This window comes from Choloepus didactylus, chromosome 19 (assembly GCF_015220235.1).
Source record: "Choloepus didactylus isolate mChoDid1 chromosome 19, mChoDid1.pri, whole genome shotgun sequence".
NCBI classification, from domain to species: domain Eukaryota; kingdom Metazoa; phylum Chordata; class Mammalia; order Pilosa; family Megalonychidae; genus Choloepus; species Choloepus didactylus.
Window position 1 is genome coordinate 49004490 of NC_051325.1, and position 20905 is coordinate 49025394.

Genomic DNA, 20905 nt, shown 5'->3' on the forward strand with positions numbered 1-20905 from the left:
GCAAGTCCTGAATCTCTCTTATTTTCTACGTTGGTTAAGATTCAGTTGCCAAAAAAAAAAAAAAAAAGAGAGAGAGAGAGACTCAGTTGCAAAACCAGGAACTACTCTAGCTAGTTTAAGCGAGAGTGATTAAGTGTCCTACAAAATCCCTTCTCTGACTTTTTTTCCCTCCCATTCTAGAACTCTAGTTGGATGTATGTCACACCCGTCTATTCTCTCCATGGGTCTTAACTTCTCTTTCATCTTCTTCTCCTTATAAATGTTCCCCATTATTTTATCATGCTTATTTATTACATTTATTTTATTTTTATTGTATTACTTTTATTTCACTTTCACAATTACAGAAAGGATATTATTTTGATTTTTTATATTACATGGGTTGGAAAGTTATATCAGGCATGAATTACATTATATCTGTTTCAGATTAGTGAAGGGGATGTGACAGATTTGTTACTTAGAAAGAGGGCGATGGGTCTAAGAGAGTTGAGAGCCACTTGCCTAGGTAATCTCTAGAGAGATTCTGGCTATGATACAAATTTGGACTCGATTCCAGGCAGCAGTCGCACCCCAGAGATCCTGGCCAACCGTGTTGGAAATGAGAAACAGAGGCTATGGACGAGTCCATGAATTGGCTCACCCAGCATCCATTCCAACCTCTTTTATGTGTTTCTCTATAGCACAGAGGAAGCTAAAAGCTGCATTTCCCAGACTCCTGGAAGCTAGGGTTCTGTTTGGGATTTCGGTTTCTCCAATCAGATGCAGCCTCACACTTCTTGAACCAGGACTGAGTTAAGGAGAGCAGGGTGCAAGGCCGCTGGTGTGGACCGTGGCAGAGCAGCCCGGTTCTGCTGGTGGCACCTTCCTGTATCCTGGCCAAGGCAGCGTGACTTGGGGAGGAAATTTTCCCCAGAAGTTCAGCCTAAAGCCTGCCTTTTAAGGACACCTAATCCGGGTAATAAGTCACTTTCTGCTTAAACTAGTTAGAATGATTCCTGGTTTTGCAACTGACCCTTAACCTATATAGAGGATAAGAGAGACACAGGGGCTTGCCTGAGGTCAATTGGCCAGTTAGTGGTAAAACTGAGGCTCAAACCCAGGACTCGTCAGGATGTGACCTTCTGCTCCCCCAGTCCCAAGCAGACCTCACCCCCAGCATCAGAGGGGCCTGGATTAAAGCACTCCTCGGGGAGATCCTGTTGGTGCCTTCCCCAGAATGGTTGAGGTGGTGCAAAGGGGTGTTGACCAAAAGAAATGCCAGGCAGATGCTCTGCTTACAGGGGTGGCCCGGGCACCATGTGGTCATCAGTGGGTTGAGTGAGGCGAGCCTCCTCTGGACCTTTCCCAGTGGGATACATCCCTTCTGATAAACACTCTTGCAGCACTTGAAATCACCTTGGCACTGGCTTTTCTTCTCACAGTTGTTTAGGGATTGGCCATCACTTACTGGCCTCTGGACCCTTCCAGGCCTTCATCACAAGAGGAGAGACCGAGGCCACAGGTCATCCCATCACTATGTTTCAGCCATGCCACTTCTGATGGTTGCAATAGGGCCTGAGGATTGCCTTGGGAATAAGCAGTCATCGTTGGCCAGTGCTGGGCTTTTCCTGGCCCTACAACCCATAAAACTTTAATTGGCTTCTAGTCTCCTTGTTAATAATCAATGTCATGGACTCAAAACCAATGCCAAGTATCTTGGTGCATCATAATCTTTGGCCATTTATTCATTCTGCTTAGCACTTGATACTTTCAATCTGAACACTCACATTTTTCTTCAATTCTGGAAAACTCTCTCCCATTCTTTCTTTTTTTTAAATTCAGTTTTACTGAGATATATTCACATACCATACAGTCATCCACTGTGCACAATCAATTGTTCACAGTACCATCATACAGTAGTGCATTCATCACCACAATTAATTTTGAACATTTTCCTTACTCCAAATAAATAAATAAATATAAGAATAAAAATAAAAGTAAAAAAGAACACCTAAAACATTCCATCCTCCCATCCCATTATTTCTTTTAATATCTCCTTTTTTTTTTTTTTTTACCTTTTTTCCTTTTCATTTTAGAACTCCAGTGGAATGAATGTATGTCACACTCTCTTATTCTTTCCTCCATGTCTCTCTACCTTTCTTTCATCTTCTTATAAACCTTTGCCCCATTCAGGAGTAAATTCTTCAGAAATATGTGATTCACTAACTGTATTTTTTTAAAACTGCATCCAATCCAGAGTCTCTCCTGTCTACTCATTTTTTTTTATTCCAGTGACCATAGCCTTTATTTTCCATAATTTCTATTTTCCATATTCATCTGTTCTTGATTTATATCTGCCTATTTTTATCTTATAAACACTTGGTCTCATTATATGGATACTATTTCTTTTATCACTTCAAAGGTCTTCAAATACTTATTTCAAAATGACTTTTGAGATTAGGCTGCTGTTTACAGTTTGTCTTATTCAGTTTGTTGGCTGTCATTTCAAGAGATCCTAATGAAAATGCCTTTTATAAGCCTGGTTCCAGGCTTATATATTTTATATTACTTTATAATAATAAAACTATTTTCCTCTCTGTTATGGGTTGTGTTGTGTCCCCCAAGTCCTAACCCCCATCCTGTGAATGTCACCTTATTTGGAAATAGGGATTTTGAAGATGTTATTAGCTGAGAGGAGGCCAAAGTGGATAAGGGTGGGGTCTAGTCAAACACGACTGATATCCTTATAAGAAAGAGAAATTTAGACAGACACACACTCGGGAAAAGGCCATGGACAACTTAGAGACTGAAGCCCAAGCATCATCAGCAACCAACCAGAAGTGAGGAAGAGGCAAGAAAGGATTCTTCTCTACAGATTCCAGATTTCTTGCCTCCAGAGCTTTGGGAGAATGAATTTTTGTTGTTTTAAGCCATCCAGTCCGTATATACTTTGTCATAGCAGCCCTAGGAAACTAAGATACTTTATCTTGTTTAAAAATTTAAATTAAATTAATGGAGTATAACAATTAAGCAAGTTATACCAAGATCATATACGTTTCTCAGAAACATAACTTTTACATGTTGCAACAATGAGACCATGAAATAATTGCAAAGTACCCATGAGAAGGTTCTGTCTGTGCAAAGGTTGTGCCAGCTGGCTGTTTTATTTTATATTGCTGAGCAAGGAGGCCTGTGTCATAGCACCTGCCTCAGGGGAAGTAGTGGAATTAAAATAGTTCTCACCACTGCCAATCATTTGTGCATCCAGGAAGGTTAGGAAAAGAAACAGAACACCTCCCTCCTTAAAGATAAAGTTATAAGAAAATCCCTCTATGCTCCTCCCACCTTCACTACCCGTCTCCCATAAAAGTGGACATCTGTATGGATTTTTGCAAAAGAAAACAGAAAAGGGCTGAAATCAATGTGGTGATGACTAAATACTATCTTGGGAACAGATTTAAAGGGGTAGCAGAAAACCCATTAATTGGTCTCTAGGCTTCTTGACATACTAAAACTTGTATTAAAAGAACCAAAATAAACCCTAGTTCAGGATGGTCTCCCTTGATTTTGACAGATGCCTAAAACAGCCTGCTTTCTTAGTATTATTTTCATGCATGTGCTTTCCCATATTAGTCTGCGGACTTACACAGAATGAAAGGTTTTTTTACCCCCCTTCTCTGTGCCCAACCTTCCTGGTCCATCTGTGGTTTTATCATCTGCTCCCTCCAACTACCAGGATTCTCCAGGCTAGAACCAGGTTTTACATTAGCAGCTCACAGCCATTCTGACCTGGTTGCAATTAGTTCCAAACCCTAAAATCATCCTTGCAGTGGAAGGGGTGTCAAGGGTCATCTAGGGCAAACCAGGAAGAAAAGTGAGTCTCTAAGAGGAGGGGCCTTGCCCAGGGTCACCCCACCATTGGTTTAGCAGCCCCCACCACACCCCTGCCAAGGGCACTCCAAGCTAATTCCTTGGAGCCATCCCCATCTTGACCTGAGCTGGGCCTTGGACTCCAGCTGAGGTTTCTCCACCCAGCCTCCAACACCTCCTCCTGAGTTCTGTTTGTTCATTCAGTCCCTCAAAGGGCCTACTATGTGCCCAGCACTGGGGAGACAACCATGAATAAAAGGCACATGGATACGATTCAACAGAGTGGACTGTGGAATTGGAATGAACTGAATTCATGGTCTGGCTCTGCAATTTTTTTCCTGTATGATTCTGAGGAAATCAAGACATTTCTGTTATTTGGGGTAACTTATGGGAAAAGTCCATAATCATACACACTATCTAGGACTCCCGTGAGGAGCAAATGGCAGGACCATCATAAAGCACTCAGCCCAGTGCCTGGCATGCTGTGTGTGCTCTAAAACAGTAGCCACTGTACTTACTGCAGTCCCCACCCACCTGGAGCTCAAGGTGATGCCAAATTCATCTGGCAGCTCAGATTCTTGTCTCTGGGGAGATGAGCCCCATCTGGTCCTTCTCTCCTCTAAGTCTGCAGTTCTCCCTCCACCGGCCTAGCAGATGCCGTCTTTAACCTTGTCTGCAGTCCCTCCACCTGCTGCCCCTTCCTCTCTGAACTGGCAGCCCAGAGACCTGGATCCTTGGAGCTTTGTCACTGACTCACTGAGTAACCCTGGCCAAGGTAATGCCCCTCTCTGAGCCTCAGTTTCCCCGCCTATGCAAAGAATGTGTTGAGTTGGATAAAGGAGAAGCGCCTCCGAGCACTAACTCTTGGCACTCCTGGGTCTGCAGGAACTACTATGCCCTCTGCCTCCTCCTTGGCCCCAGATTCAAGATCGCCCAGTGAGGGAAGCCCCCGTGCCCATGGGCCTGTCCCAGCCAGGTTCGAGTAGGTTTCCTGTGGGTGAGTGGGAGGAGGAATCCTTAAGGCCAATCTATCTCACCTCTGATTCCACCTGGCCCTAAGACTCTATCCTGCCAGGGCTTCTTCATCTGGATCCCTGAGCAGGTCTAAGCACCAAGAAATTATATGCAAATAGCATACACATTTTTTTCAGAGGAGTGAGCTCACACATCCATATCTTTCACTGGAGTCTTGGAATGGTTTGGACCCCAAAATGGTTAAGACCACTGTGGGAGTCTAGCTTATGCTTCTGTCTGGTTGGCTCTTTCTTAGCCTCTGATCTCCCTGACTACATGAGATGAGCTCTGCTGTTCTCCAACCTCCCTTTCTTCTATGCTCTCGGTTATAGTTACCTTTAGTCTGCATCTCCCTGCACTGGACCAAGAGTTCCTTGAGAGTAGGACTGGCTCAATCTTGTTTACCTCTGTAACCCCAGCAACCTAACACAACACGTGGCACACAGTAAGTATTCAACAATTATGGCTGTCAGCTGCATGAGCGTGGTTCGTTTGGTTCATGTTTTATCTTAGGCGCAAGGCATAGGCCCTAACATATACTAGCTACTCAATAAACATTAGATGCAGAAAATACTTTGTGGAATGCATGAATGAGCAAAGGAGTGCCCTGAGGAAGGTACCAATCTGCTCTCTGTCTGCAGTTGTTCCTGGGTGTCACTACACCGTGTCTGGGCTTTACGTAGGTTGTTGTTGTTGTTCTTAATTAGTAAAGGCCCTTTGAAAACTGCTAACCTACACTAGGCTGAGCTAAAGGGATTGAAGGAGCCCTGAGCCTGAGGAGACTGGGGGGGTGGCCAGATGCCTGCATGACAGTGGTCACAGAAAAGAAACCTCTGCTGAGCTGGACACGAAAGATTGGGAAAGGTGGGAAAACAAGGAAGGATCAATCATTCAAATAGTCCCCAATGATCAGTGGGTGACAGATGTGACTGCAAGATCTCCTCCTACTCAGGAGATGACTGTGGTGGCCCAGCCACTCCCCACCTGAGCCATTCCTGACTTGCCCTTTTGATTTTTTTTAAACAATTATTAGGTTTCCCAGGATACTCTTCAATGCCTGAGGAGTGCCTCTCCTCAGGGAAGAAACCTCAACGGAGAGGAGTTTGAGGTGTCGGAGAAGATGAGACCTGCAGCCTGGCAAGGAAGCAAAGGCCCAGCTCTGGGGCAGAAGGCGGGGAAGCAGACAGCTAAAGGAGGGGAGCTCGAATGCTTCCCACCAACCATCCACCCCAGAAGTGATGGGGGAAGGTGTCAGAGATACACCGGGGTGGTTTCTGGCAATCCCTCAAGGATTTAGAGGAAGGCATCCCTCATCAAATCCCCAATGGAGGAAGCTGCAATCTGTCATTAGGCAATGATCTGAGAACCTGACAAGACCTTGAGAAAAGATCACTGGAGATTAAGCGTCTGTCAATCAGAGCTGAACACTATCCATGAGAGGGGCCTGGGGCCAGGGGGCGATCCTCTCAGTTATGAAACAGAACAGGAATCATTTTAAATCTTTTTTTAAGGTATAATTTGCATTCAATAAAATGTACAAATTTGGAGAGTACTGTTTGACAAGTTTTGATAAATGAATACAAACACATGTAACCACTTCCCCAACAAGATTCAGAATATTTCCATTGCCCTAGAAAGTTCCCTCATGTTCCTTTATAACCAATTTCCCCACCCCTCCATCCCCTGCCCTAGACATCCAGTGATCTGCTTTCTTTCACTATACATTTGTTGTGCCTGTTCTAGAATTTCATATAAATGGAATCATATAGTATGCAATCTTTTATGTCTGACTTCTTTTGCTCAACAACATTTTTAAGATTCATCCATGTTGTTACCTGTATCAGAGTTCATTCCTTTTTTCTTTTTTTCTTCCTAAATAGTATTTCGTTACATGGATATACCACGATCTGTTTATCTATTCTCCTGTTGACGGGCATTTGAGCTGTTCCCACTTTGGGGCTATTGTGAATTGAGTTGCTGTGAACGTTCTTTTTCATAGAAAAAGAAAAACATTTTTCTTTGAAATGAATATGTTTTCATTTCTCTTCAATAAATGCCTAGGAATTACTGGTCATACAGTAGGTATATTTGATCAGAAACTGCCAAACAGTTTTCCAGAGTGGTTGTACCATTTTGCCTTCCCAGCAGCAATGTGTAACAATTCTAGTTGCTCTGTGTCCTTACCAACATCTTTTTATCTTAGCCATTTAGTGGGCATGCAGTGATCTATCACTGTGGTTTTAATTTGCATTTCCCTGGTGATTAATGATGTTGAGCATCTTTTCACATGCTTATTGCCATTCATATACCTGCTTTTGTTAAATGCCTGTTAAAGTCTTTTGTTTATTTTATTAAGTTTTTTTGTCTTTGTATGATTGAGTTATAGGTGCAGTTTATATATTCTGATTATATATCCTTTTCAGATACATGTATTGTGACTATTTTCTCCCAGTTCCAGAGACTAACTTTTCATTTTCTTAACAGTTTCTTTTAAAGAGCAAAAGTTTTTAATTTAGAAATTATTTTTAAGGCCCCACCACAATCTGAAAAATAATAGCTCCTGAGACCATCTGACTGGCTTTCTTTGCCCCAGTTACAGGCTCTGGGGTCAGATCAAGCTGAGGCCCAACTCCACAGGCCGCCACTCATTTAATCCTCACAATAAAAGTGTGAGATAGGTACTTTTATGGTCCCATTACATGGATGAGAAAGCTGAGGCTCAGTGATGTGTTCCCATGCCTCATTCTGAGAGATATCTTGGATTGAGGGAGCAGTAAAGGTTTCTGTGGCCACATCTATGGTCAAAGGAGAGTTCCACTGGGGTGGAGATGGGGGGTGGGGTGGATATTGGTGTTTTCTTCCTGAAGCAGATGATGGAGGGCTGCACTTGACAGCTGCACTGTGTACCAAAAAGAACAAAGGTGACCATTGTGACTAAGGACCAGGCTGTTTCTCTGTTTTGAGGGATCCTGAGAAGCCTTGAGATTCTTGTAGAATTCAATGGGAATAGGGGAGAGGGAGACCCAATAATGTAAATAATTTATATATTCGCTGAGTGGGTGGGGAGGGATAAGAACCAGATTTATTTTAAGAAAAGTATCAAATGAAATGTTTCTTACACCCAGATATTCTAGAACAAATTCACGTGTTACTTTTAAGCACATGTTATTATGAACTCTTCATAAACATCACTTTTATGTCCATCTGATATTCCATCCAGTGAAAATATACACCATGATTTATGTCGCCAGTCTCCTGTTGTTGAATGTTCTTGTTGTTTTCAGTTTTCCCCACTCTAAATAACCCTGGCATGAATATCATCCTGCAAAAAACTTTTTTCCATATTTAGTTTATTTCCACCAGGCCATACTTCCTGGAACAGATGTTCAGAAGTGTAATTATTGGGTCAGTGAATACCAGCATTTGTAAAGTCCTTGGTGCTTACTGCAAAATTATTTTCCAGGAAAGCTGTGCTCAATGGCACTCCCATCTGCATGCATGATAAAGACTGAGTAACATTCTAAGTAACCAATTGGGCTTCCTGTGTGCCTTAATAGAAGGAAGGGCAGGGGACAGTCTCCAGACATCATACCTGAGTGCTGAGGACACTGGCAAGGTCGATACTCCCTATAATAAATTATTAGGTCATCTTTCAGGCTTAGAATTCTCTCCAGTAGTGGTGAGAACTCTGGACTTCACTTAAACTGACCTTGATTTTAGACCCTACTCTGCTGGCTATGGGACCCTCTTTCAACCTCTCTGGACTCAGCTACAAAATGGAAACAATAATGTCTACTTCTAGGAAGGACTGTAAAGGTCAAACGAGGTCATGCTCGTTCTCAGTGTGTTATAAACTATAAGCCCCTGGGTAGACTTTAGTTTGTTTTCTCTGCATTTGGTTGATGGACTCAGTTCCCAGAACATAAACATTTCGGAAGAAGCTGATACGATCAAGTTCAGGAACCAAAAATGCTGAAGACCCAGCCCAACAAACACCATGAAAGCCTGAACTCCACTTTTCCACCCTCTTTTTTCTTGGTTCAAAAAGCTCTGTCCACTCCCCACCCCACACTGCACCTGGGACCCTCTCCTACAGTTGATATTTCATGTTGGTGCCTTTCCACCAGTTCAAACCGTGCCTCCTCCAGCCCGCTGGAAAGAAGAGACCATCGCTGAGCCTGCTTCTCCAAACAGCTGCCGCCTGAGCCTGGCTAAGTCCCAGCCCAAAGATTTGAAATTACCTCTTTTAATGGCACTTCACTTTTGTGGTCTTCACAAAAACCCACGCCCGAGTCTAATCATGAGAAATCATCAGTCAATCCCCGGTTGAGGAACATTCTACAGAGCACCTGATCAGTACTCCTCAAAACTGTCAAGGTCATGAAAAACAAGGGAAGTCCAAGGAACCATCCAGAGGAGGCTTAAGAGGCATAATGACCGCATGTGTTATCCTGGATGGGATTCTCAAGCAGAAACGAACATTAGATAAAAGGAAATATGGAATAAAGCATGGACTTGAGTTAAAAGAATATGTCCATGTTGGTTCATTAGTCAATGTCCAATCATATTGGTGTATTATCATCACAACTTCTCTTAAATATAAAACTATTCTAAAATAAAAAAGTTTTTTAAAATCACCTCTGTTCAGACTCAGTTCAATTTCTTAGTGAAGAAAATAAAACTCATTTGCAGAAAAAACTCTCAAAAGAGAGTTTCGCCTGCTGATTCCTTTCCTCCCATCTTCTCCTTCGCTGACTCCAGTTGATCTGCTTCCCCCACCCCCACCATATCACTCCCCTGATAGCATGTCCTTGTCAAGGTCACCAGGAACCTCCAGGTGGCTGAATCCAATGGTCAGCTCTCAGCTCTCAGCTTAGCTGACCCATCAGGAGCATTTGATTTACTGCCTTTGCTTGGCTTCCAGGACACCACAACCTCTTGGTTTTGCTTCTTTCTTGCTGGTCACTATTCGGTTTCCTTTGATGGTTCCTCCTCTTCTCCCCAAACCCTGAATGTTGGAGGATCTCAAGGCTCAGTTCCTAGTTATCTCCTTTTTTTCTATCCACACATTTGTTTCCTTTGTGATCACATCCAATATATCTCACCCTTAGAGCCCTCAGTTCTAGCTAAATGCTGAACACTCCCCAACTTCCATCTCCAGCCCAGACCTCTCTCCTAATCTCCAAACTCATGTATACAACTGCCCACCTCATGTCTCAACTTAGATGCCTCATACACCTCACAAATGTATTAGGTCTAAAACTGAAATCCTACTCATACCTGCCAAAATAGCTTCACCCACAATCTTGCCCATCTCAGCTGATGGCCACTTCATCCTTCTAGTCATCCAGACCAAAAAACTTGGAGTTGTCTTTGACTTCTCTCTACCTTCAAAATATGATTATGAAATTAAGTATGAGAAGTCCCGGTCGTTTCCTAAATTGAAATATGATGAACCCACACAGTGAGTGCAGGGATCAATCTTGCGCTCCACCTCTTAATATGAGGCTCCAACCGAAACTGATCCTGGATGCGTCCCAGCTAAGGTGTGCCCCTCCCAGGGCTCCAATCCTCTAATGCTCTCCCTCCACCCTCCCAATTTCTCATTTCTATACTCACTCCAAGGTGCCCTCCACCCTTGCTCTGGCCCAGCAATCCACCCTCCCCTCCTGCCATCCCAGCCCTGCCCCTTTATTCTGGTCTATCCTCCTATCTCCACAGCACGTACCTCTTCTGATATACTTCACTTCTGCTGTAGGAAGTCTCCAGGCCTGGCCTCTCATCCCAGGTTATGTAGCCATCTGCACCAGGTTCATTGTATCCTTCCCATTGTCAGGTCCCAGAAAAATCCCTCTATAAGATCCCACCAGCCGTAGACGGAGCCCCCGGCTTCTTTCCTATCTCACTACCATTTATTGGGGCAGCATGAAGAAGTGGATTCAGGTCCTTGCCTCATCTCGTCCAGCTGTCTGATGAGGAAAAAAACAATGCCTGTTTTATGAGCCAATTCTGAGGGTTAACTAACATAATGACTGTCAAGGGTATGGCACATGGCAATTACGCAACAAGGGTTTGCTCTAGTTACCCCTGATATTACCACCCCCTTATGATCAGTGCTCCACCTGCTGCTTTCGGTTAACCCATGCTTTGGGGCTGGCAGCCACACACAGGGATGTTCTATTATTATCTCTCTTTTATGTTTAAACAAATTAAGACTCAGAAGGTCTACAAGTAATTTTTCCAACACCATACAGCTAGAAAGTGGCAGGACAGGGATTCAAACTCAGGCCTGCCTGACCCTAAAACCTATGCTCTTTCCATGGGATACACTGCATTCTTGAAATGACTTTCTCTGGTGTTAAGTGCAAATCAATAAAACAAGCGTGCACACACACACACACATGCATGCATGCATTCACATTCCTTCTAGAAAGCAAGACGGCAATATGTATCAAATTTCTTAAAAATCTTTATACCTTTTATAAAACTTTTAGTTATATATAACAAAATCTTATTAGTTATCTTTGGGTTGTGAAAATGCAGCTAATTTTTTCTGGTAATTACAAGAAATCACAATGGAGATAGAAGACATTAAGAAATGAGGAGAATAACAACTCCTCTGCTCTCTTCCAAGAGGCAACATGACTCTTTGGAATGCATGTGGCACCTTCCTCCTTCCTGGGAAGAGGGGCATGAATGGTGTCCGATGGTGACTATAACAAGGTCTTGGGTGAGCTTCTGTTGCACTGTGTTGTCATCTGGAGTCTTTCTAATAACACACTGGCCCCTTCAGGCTCACCTCACACACACACACAAAAGGCACTTTGTCTACTTGTCTACTCTCTGCTTTTTTCTCTCTGTGTGGTTTCTAGGTTTGATACAAATACTGAAGTTAGCCAAGGTAGGGGAAGGAGGGAGGTGCCTGGGGTTCGGGAGTACGTGGCCCCACTGTCCAGAACCCAGGTGTGGCCCCTACAATAGCAGGGCAAGCACATTTTAGTAATGATTTTTTAATAGAAAAGTAAGACAAGAAGTTCCGAACAAAGACGGCACAATTAAGTTGCTATGGTCCCACTTTCCTCTCTGAAACCCCCAAACAGCAAGAAGCACAAAAAATACAAAACATAAAATTGCAACTTGGATGAAGCTAGAAAGCAGTGTCGATCCTGAGCCAGAAATGATTTTTCAAATGGGGAGGGGAGGGCAATGGGGGAAAATAAAACCCACTGCAGAGGGTTGAAGTGCAGCTTAAATGAAAATAGAACTGAGCACCCTCAGCACGGAATCTGGCACATAATAGGTGCTCAGTGGACATTAACTGAGAGGTAGGCTAATTTTCTCCGACAAATGGATGCTGAGCTGAGCTGGGAGCCAGGGGAGCGGGAGGGTGCAGAGAGGAGCCAGCCCAAGTGAGGGTCCCAGCAGGAGAGGTGGTCACAAACACACACTCACCTCATACACTCACACACACACTCATCCAACACGTGCACATTTACACACACTCCCTCTCATACACACACTCACACTCACACACACACCCTCACACCTACAGGCTGGAGGGAAGAAGTACATTCCAAGGCAAAGCCATGACACACGTCAGCCACAGCTCAGCTGGGAGCGAGGGGTCTGGGAGACCTGGAGGACGCATGGCTGACTGGGGGACTGGCCCCAACTCCAACCAGATTCCTGTGTGCTCTGGTATTCCCAGCCCTCAGTCCGGACCCCCGTCTGACACTCATCATGAAGCTGGAGAGGGTGTGGGTGGGTAGAGCTGCAGCCCCTACAAGACCCCACCCTCTCTGGCCAGGTGGTCACCAGAGAGCTTGACTTTCATCCCCTCCCAGCTGTGGCCCAGGTGAGGCAGCAGGAGGCTGGGCTGGGGGCCAAGAGGCCCTGCCCAGCACAAGGGGCAGCTTGACGTGTAATCTTGAGAAACAACCTCTCCGTGGAAGTGGGGCACAGCTTGCAGCCTCTCTCCGTGACCCACAAATAAACCCAGTGCTCAGGACCAAACACGTCGGCCTGGTGAATGGGAGCTGCCTGTATCCTTGGGTATATCCCACAGCAGGTAGTGGTCCCCCGTGCACCCCTTCCCCAGTTGCCCTGAGCACATATCAACACCCCAGGCTGGCTGCACCTGACCCCACCCCTGCTGCCATCTGTTCCTGGAGGGGAGGGAACAGGCCTTCATTTTGAGGCACATGATGTCTCCGTGCATCAGCCACAGGGGACCAACACTGGCAGGTGACACTGACCTTGCTTTGTTTCTCCTCCATGTGAGCAATGTGGCTCCACCATGTCTTGGGTGAGTCACGCTTTTGCAGGCCAAGCCACCCAGACACCTGCAAACCAGGACTGCATTCCTGGGGGCAGGCACTGTTCTGCTGTCACCCATGCTTCACTCGCTGCAGCTCCTCCCCTGGAGCTGGCAACAGGCGTCTCTTCTGACGGCTGTTTGGTGCAGTGAGCAGGGTGCCCACACTCTCCCCGTACAGCCCTGAGCTTCCCCCTCTGTAAAGTTGGAGCAGCCACAGCCCCTGGTCTGCCTCCCAGGGGGGTAATGGGGCTGAGCCGAGCCATGAAGGCTGGGAACTGCTTTGTGAATCACCCAAAACATTAGTCACAGCGACTGTATCATTGTCATGGTTTCTGTTCTTCAATTCGCATACCTGCTGTCCTCAACCCCGTCTCCTCACAGCCTTCTGGAATGTAGCCGAACTGACACGAAGGGCTCCCCAGCGGTCACCCTAGTCCGTCCGTCCCCGACTTCTTTCTCTCCTTCCACTCCCTCAGCCCTTTAGCAGTCAAGGGAAGGCCCCTGCTTTCACCCCAAACATTTCCCCCATTATTGGACTTCCTGGTGGAGTGGAGGGAGCCCTGGGCATAGATCTGCTCACTGCATGAGTCTGGGCACATCTATCTCCCTCTCCAGCCTCAGTTACCTCATCCCTAAACTGGGTGTGGTGGTGCCATGAGAACTACTCTCCCTGTGCAGCCCTGAGTTTTCCCCTCTATAAAATGAGAACAGCCACAGCCCCTTGTCTGCCTCCCAGAGTGGTAACAGGACAAAGAACCCATCACGGGGCCTGGGTGGCAGGATGGGCTCGGATCACGTATGTGCCTTGGCTCCCTGAATTTACCACCAACAGAGCTCCCTTTGGGTTAACTCTTGCTCCCTCCTTTCAAGGACTCTTAAAGTGCTAGGACCCCTGGGAGGGGCCCATACGAGTCACTGGTTCCTCAAGGTGTCAGACCTTGCTGGTGCTCCCTCCATTCTCAGTGAGGTGACGGAGACCTGCACTGTGGAGGCAGGGCTGGCTCAGCGGGGGAGGGAACCGAGCATGAGGGACCCTGGCTGACTGCCCTCACCCGCCCCCACCCCAGAGTCACCACTTTCTCCTGGCCCACTAAGCTCTCAGTTATTCTAAAACCTTTGATCAGTCCTGTCTGGGTCAAGCAGACAGAGACTCACACCTGGCCCAGGTCAGGTGCAGCTGTGGACTCAGCCACTCGCCACCCTGCTGGGTGTCTTGGGGGTGGGTGGGGTCAGAGGCAGGGATCCTAAAAATAAGAAAACAGGCTCTGAGAAGCATGACATTGTGTCTGTCTGTGGAGTGTAGAATAGCTGTAATTACTCAGAAGGCCATTAAAAATGGGCGGGTCGGTGAAACCGTGTATATCATACGGGAGTGGAATCGTGTGCAGCCCTTACAAAGAAGGAAGGCATGTGTGGTCAGAGCTCTTAGCAGAAAGTGACAGACATACCTAACCTGGCTAACCAAGCAGAAAAGACTCTATTGGAAGGGTAGCAGGGAGACCATTTCACAACTCCAGGGGCACTATTCACACTGTATTCCATCTAAATGAGAGGCCTCCTGAAATTGCGCAGCATGAAAGCCTTGCAAGGAGGTCAGGGGGTGGTTCACAGAAGTAATGGTCAGAAACCAAGAAAGCCAGACAAGATGACCAGCAGGAGTGATCTGGTTAGGATCCCATCACTGAACTCTCAACACCACCACCTGCACTGATGACTTCCCTCTGATCCCTGCACCTTTGCCTCATTTCTTCAAGATTCACAGCCCCAAGGGGAAGTCAGGATTTAGTAAACCCCAGATACACATTTTATTTACAAACACTCATGTTTTGTACATACTGTGTACCAGGCACTGTTCCAAGAATGCTACATGGATTATTGTACTTAATCCTCACAATAACCCAGCAGCATAGGGAATATTACCATCTCCCCTCTACACATGAGAAAACGGGGCCCTATTTGACAGAGGTACAGAGCAGTTAAGAAACATGCCTAAGGTCACACAGCTGGTGGCAGAGGTGGGAATCAAACAGGCAATCTAGCTCCTGAGTCTGTGCTCTGAGCAGCTGTGCCATGCTGTTATGCCCACATTCTAGCTTCCAAGGAGTGGAGGAAAGGAGTACTGGCTCCTGTACCTTCCCAGAAAGACTCATGAGGAATTCTTCCAACAGGAAGAAGGGTCTGACACAGGATAGACAGAAAACAGGACCCAACTTCTACCTGTGGATTTACATGTCCTGACGTGGGAAAAATATGTCCCAGATCCAGCAGAAAGTGAAAAGAGGAAGTTACAGGTATTATGTAGAGGATGATTCCATTATTTAAAAAGAAAATTACAGAAACACACACCGTAATAGGTAACACTTACACGGGGCTGCCTGCTGCCCATGGAGGTTGCCCAGCTTCTCTAAGGTTGGTGCCGTCATCATCTTCAGTTTACAGATGAGGAAACGGAGGCTACTTGTCCAAGGTCGTTCAGCTCACAAGGGGCCAACCTGGCACTGGAAACCAAGCAAGGTGACGGCAGAGCCCAAGACCAGCCGCCTCTATGAGCACAGGAAGCGTCTGGAAAGATTCACAGGAAACCACGATTCCGGGGTTACCTCTGGGGAATGGGATTAGGGTCGTCAGGGGTCCCTTTTACCACTTGATACCATCTGAGCTGTTCAAGTTTTATTTTAGTGATGAGTCTGAATTGCTTTTATAATTAAAAATTTAATGCAAAGGTTTGATTTACCAAATTAAATGAAAAAACCCTGCGTGAGTGGAGCTGCAGTCTGAGCCAGTCCTGAGGAGGAGGGGGGCTAGACAGATGAACACTGACATCTTCCTGGCTCTGCCATCGTCAAGGAGTCAGTGGGGGGGGGGGCAAGAGAGGGGTGGGGGGTGGGGGCTGTGCATGAGAATGAGGGGGAGGTGCCTGTCTTCACTCTTTCCCAGTTTCCAAACTAGAGCAGGTGTCAGAATCACCTGGAGGGCATCAGAATCACCTGGAGGGCTTGTGAAGCCAGGGACTGACCCCCAGAGCCCTGAAGCTGCAGATCGAGGGCGGAGCCTGGGAATGCACATTTCTAACAAGTTCCCAGGTGATGCTGAGGCTACTAGTCCTGGACCTCACTCAGAACAGCTGCTCTACCCTCTTCTTATGGGCAGCATTTTACAACTTACAAAGCATTTGCATATCACCTTGTCTCAGCTGATCCTCTCCACAGCCCTGAGGGAGAAGGGGGCAGGTAAGGGAGGGCTGGCCATACCCACCTTATTGCTAAGGAAACTTAGAGGCCTGAGAAGTGCCAACCGAGCGGGGAGAGATAGACACATCTGCATCCTCACCACAGCCCCCCAGGCCTGGTTACGGGGTCCCTGCTGCCTCCCCACCATCAGCTCCCACCACGCTGCCCCTCCCCACTAAACTCTGGCCATGCAGGCCTTCTTTCCACCATGGAGCACTGTGCGTCTTCCCACCGGAAGGCACTCTCTCGCTCTCCCTAAAACACTGGAAGGCTGGCTCCTTCTCATCATTTGGACCTCACTTCATATATCACCTCCTCAGAGCCCATGCCCCCCACCCCATCTAAGGTAATCCCCTTCTCCCTCTCCAGGTGTTTCTATACGTGTGCTATCCACTACAGTAGCCACTAACCACATGGGGCTATTAATTAAATTAAGAATTCAGTTCTTCAGTCACATAAGCCACATCTCAAGCACTCAGTATCCACGAGGCTAGTGGCTGCCAGATTGGATAGGGCAGATACAGAACATTCCATCATCAGAGCAATTCTAGCAGACAGCACTATTCTATGCCCCTACCCTAGTTTATTCCTCTTCATAGCACTTATCACTATTTGCAATCTTATTAATTTACTTATTTGCTGTCTTCCCCTCCTAGAACATTTTCATCATTTTACTTCCAGCTTCTAGTACAGCACCTAACATGTCTCAGAAATAGACATTCAAGAAACACCCACTAGAAATGTATTTTTTGAGCTTCAGCCAAAATCAGGAACAGACACTCTCTAACAGGAGATAGAGACCACCTTGAAATTTCCTTGTTCATCTCAGAGAAAACAGACCTCGATTATTACTGGCACATTTTGGTCATGGCATTGTCATTTTCCTCTGCCTCCTTCCTCCATCAGTCCCCACCCCCAACTCACCTGCCAGGAACAGTTCAGCCTACCCTGGGCTCCCTGGCTGGTGAGAGACACAGGCGACTAGCAGAAGTTACAGCCACTGCTCCAGGAAAAAGGATCACCATGGACCCAGCCAGAAGAGGCAGATGAGGAGATGGGTTGGGCTGGAGGTGTGACTGTCCGAGGCAGGATGGAGAGCAGAAAGAAACAGAGGCTTTTGGAGCCAGAGAGTTTTAAATGAGCTCCAGATACCCTGAAATGCAGAATCAGCACTCAGCCACATCTGTTTCCATATCTTGCATTTTGCTTTTGTCTGTCCCTTAAGTTTCCTCTAGTAAAAGTCTCTTGAAAAAGTCCAAATTTGTCCCTGATGAACTGAAGTGTAGGAGTTTAAAACAGGCACACTCAGGGATCAGGGACCCTGGAGTTCAAATCCGAGTGTGCTGCTTACAAGCTCTGTGGCCTTTGGCAACTGACATCTTTGGATCTTGCTTTTCCCTTCTATAGATTGAGGGGTTCTAACAAGACAGTGCAGATACAAAGCACAGCATGCTCCTTGGCACATCGTAGGTGGTTTGTAATTGATAGTTTTCTCCTCTTCCTTTTCTCACTATCCTGGGTCCAAAACACCAGGCGAGTAAATAGCTATGCCAGCTGGAGAACTGCAAAGGGCTGTGAGCTGGAACAGAAGGAGGAAGAGGGAGAAACAGATAACATAGAAAGAGGTAAAAATGCAGAAAGGGAGTCAGGACAACTGGCTGAGGTTACAGGCCCTCCCTGTCCTTCACATTCCCATCTGAGCCCACGTCTAATGCAGATCACCGAGTATAAGAAACAGCTCAATGGGTGGGTGGCATTGTTGCCAACCACTGCCGAAGATTGTCCTTTTTAGTTACTCACCATCTCCAGGGCCCATGCCCCCACCCCATTTGAGGTAATCCCCTTCTCCCTCTCCTGGTGTTTCTATACATGTGCTATCCACTACAGTAGCCACTAACCACAAGGGGCTATTAATTAAATTAAAAATTCAGTTCTTCAGTCACAGAAGCCACATCTCAAGCACAGATGAGCTTACTGCCCTCCTCTGCCCCCGCAGTTGCCTCCAGGGAACCTGGGCTCAAGACCCACTTCCCCCCAAATGTAGGTCTCCTGTGCCTAGTCTTAGGTTCTGACAGGTAACCTCCCACTTGCCTGGGCACCTGCGCTCAGTCCCTGCACCTTCTCAGCGATGTCACTCTCCTCTCAGTGTTACCTCGGTTCTCACTTTCTGTTCTTGGGTTGATAGATGATATTTTACTGAACTGATGAGTCCTTTGTAAGTCTTCCCCTGTCCTTTGAAGTGGGGGTGGGGGGTGGGAGGTGTAAACAAAGAAGCAAGGGCCAGCTACCCTGGTGCAGGACATGACTAGTGATCAGGAATTCTGCCTCATCCAAAAGGGTAAAGGGGGAAGAGGAGAAGGAAATGTGAGAGAGAATCAGAGAGGGCAAGGGAACCAGTACCTAGTCCACACCGGCGCCCAGCTGGTAAGTAGCGGGGCTGGTCTTCAAACCCGGGAGCATACAGCCGGCGCCCAGGGACAGCAGCAGCAGCCTCTAGGCTGGGGTGGGGGTGGGGGATCTTATGGAGGACAGGCTGGCGCATCAGTCCGAGTGCCAGTACCCAGTGCCCCAAACAGCTCTCTAGGTCCCACCTCTAAATCAGGGCTCCAGACGCCATCTGGTGGCAACTAGGGAGACTGCAGGTAAGAAAAAGAGCCCAGAGAAGGTGGTGCTGGGAGGAGTGAAGGAGGGAGCCTCACCTTTGCCCTCAGTGCCCCCATCAGGTGAGGACCCTACTCCACTCAGACACTCCAGGCCGCTGCCTGGTCCACTGGGTGTTCCCCAACTGTGTGATCACGGACAGGCAACACTGTCCTCTAGGCCTGTTTCCTCCACTGTAAAATGAAGGGGGTGGCTGAGGTGAGGTCCTAGACCACACACCCGGATTAGCTCCATCGTCCTTACCCCCATGCTCCAGTCACTCTTGATCATGCACATTATGCTTCACTCACTTGTAAAACCCTCCATTGCCACCTGCTGAAATTCCAGCCATCTTTTAAGGCTTGGCTCTTCCTCCACGACATCTCCCTCCTTACCTGCCCTCTGCTCCACCTTTCTCCTTAAGTTCCCTCTTTTTGCTCCAGTTATAGTTATGTGCACCTCGCCCACCCCATCAGTCCTGAGCTGCCCCAGCTCCAGGGCTTTTCTCAATCACGTTTCTCCCTCCTCACCAGGCCGAGCAAATGAGACTGCCTTGCTTAAAGCAAGCAGAACAATGGTCCGTCATGGATGTCCACATCCTACTCCCTCACCCAGAACCTGCCTGTGACTGCATTACCTTACATCACAAAAGGGACTCTGCTGTGTGATTAAGATTCTTGAGATGGAAGGTTATTCCAGATTATGTGGGTCAGCTCCCCCCAAAATCACAGGAGGGTCAGAATCTGAGAGGGACATGTGACAATGGAAGCAGAGGTCGGAGTGATGTGGGGCTGCAAGCCAAGGAATTTGGATGGCCTCTAGAAGCTGGAAAAGGCAAGAAAACTGACTCTGCCCCAGAGCCTCTAGAAGAAATGCACCCAGATGACCCATTTTAAACTTCTGAACTCCAGAACTATAAAGTAATGATTTAGAGTAGTTTTAAGCTTCTATGTTTGTGGTAACGTGTCACAGCAGCCATAGAATACTAATACATCATGGTTCAACCACACACTATTTATGAGACTTTGGGAAACTTAACCTATAACTCAATGTCTGCATCAGTACAATGGGGATGCTAAAGGCAATAATTCTACCTCATGAAGTGGCTGCGAGGATAAAATGAAAATCCCTGTAAATCATGTAGAATAATCCCCAAGACTAACTTTATGTTAGCTATTGTAAGAATAATTACTAGCTACCAGGGCCTAACATGTACCAGGCACAGCGTCAGATGCCTTAGAATAATTTCCTCCATTCTCACTATAGCATTGAGAGGTAACAGTATCATCCCCATTTTACAGGTGAGGAAAACAGACTTATAATTCCCTAAACTGACTCTAGGACTAGAAGCATTTTCATCTTTGCACGCACCTGGGAAACGGAACCTGTTTGTGTTCTTTGCTGGTAGAGGTTTTCGGAGGGTGGGGGCACAGGCTGGGCAGGCAAAAGCCAGCTCTGGGGCCGAGGTCCCGGCTGATAGCTCCTCTTTTCCTACCCAGTGCAGGACGGAGATAAAATCCAGGCGAAGCTCACCGCGTCCCCCGCCTCCATCCATTTAAGGGTAGAATTACTACCTTCTCCCTCCTCAATCCCCCCGTCCAGTCCGAGCAACTAGCCAGGGTAGGGTACAGCAGAAGATAAGCACGGCCAGAGAGCGAGTGTTAAATCTGTTGGAGGATGAGGGGATGCAGCCTTGCTCAGATCCCAAGAGATCCCGTTGGGCCTCCTCCCTTCCCGCAGCCGGCATAAGGAGCCATCTGTTCTCGGCTGAATAAACAAGCCAGGGGAAGCAGCGCCCGGTCCGCTGCCCCCTAGCCCGACCCCGCACAATGCGCCTTTCTCCGCCGAGACGCCGCTC

At 46.9% G+C, this 20905-nt stretch overlaps 1 long non-coding RNA gene across 3 annotated transcripts; it reads right to left on the bottom strand.

Annotated features, from left to right (window-relative positions):
- Positions 1–7861: 7861 nt before the first annotated feature.
- LOC119515625 lies at positions 7862–20805 on the bottom strand. Of its 3 annotated transcripts, none has more exons than XR_005213113.1 (5): positions 20419–20805; positions 17332–17986; positions 15543–15739; positions 10589–10829; positions 7862–10244 (listed from the first exon to the last, which is right to left on the bottom strand). It is a non-coding gene; the product is annotated as an uncharacterized LOC119515625 (long non-coding RNA). The 3 variants fall into 3 exon arrangements; XR_005213111.1 differs by having other exon boundaries at positions 7862–10248; XR_005213112.1 differs by lacking the exon at positions 20419–20805 and adding an exon at positions 18808–18910 and having other exon boundaries at positions 7862–10248.
- Positions 20806–20905: the final 100 nt, after the last annotated feature.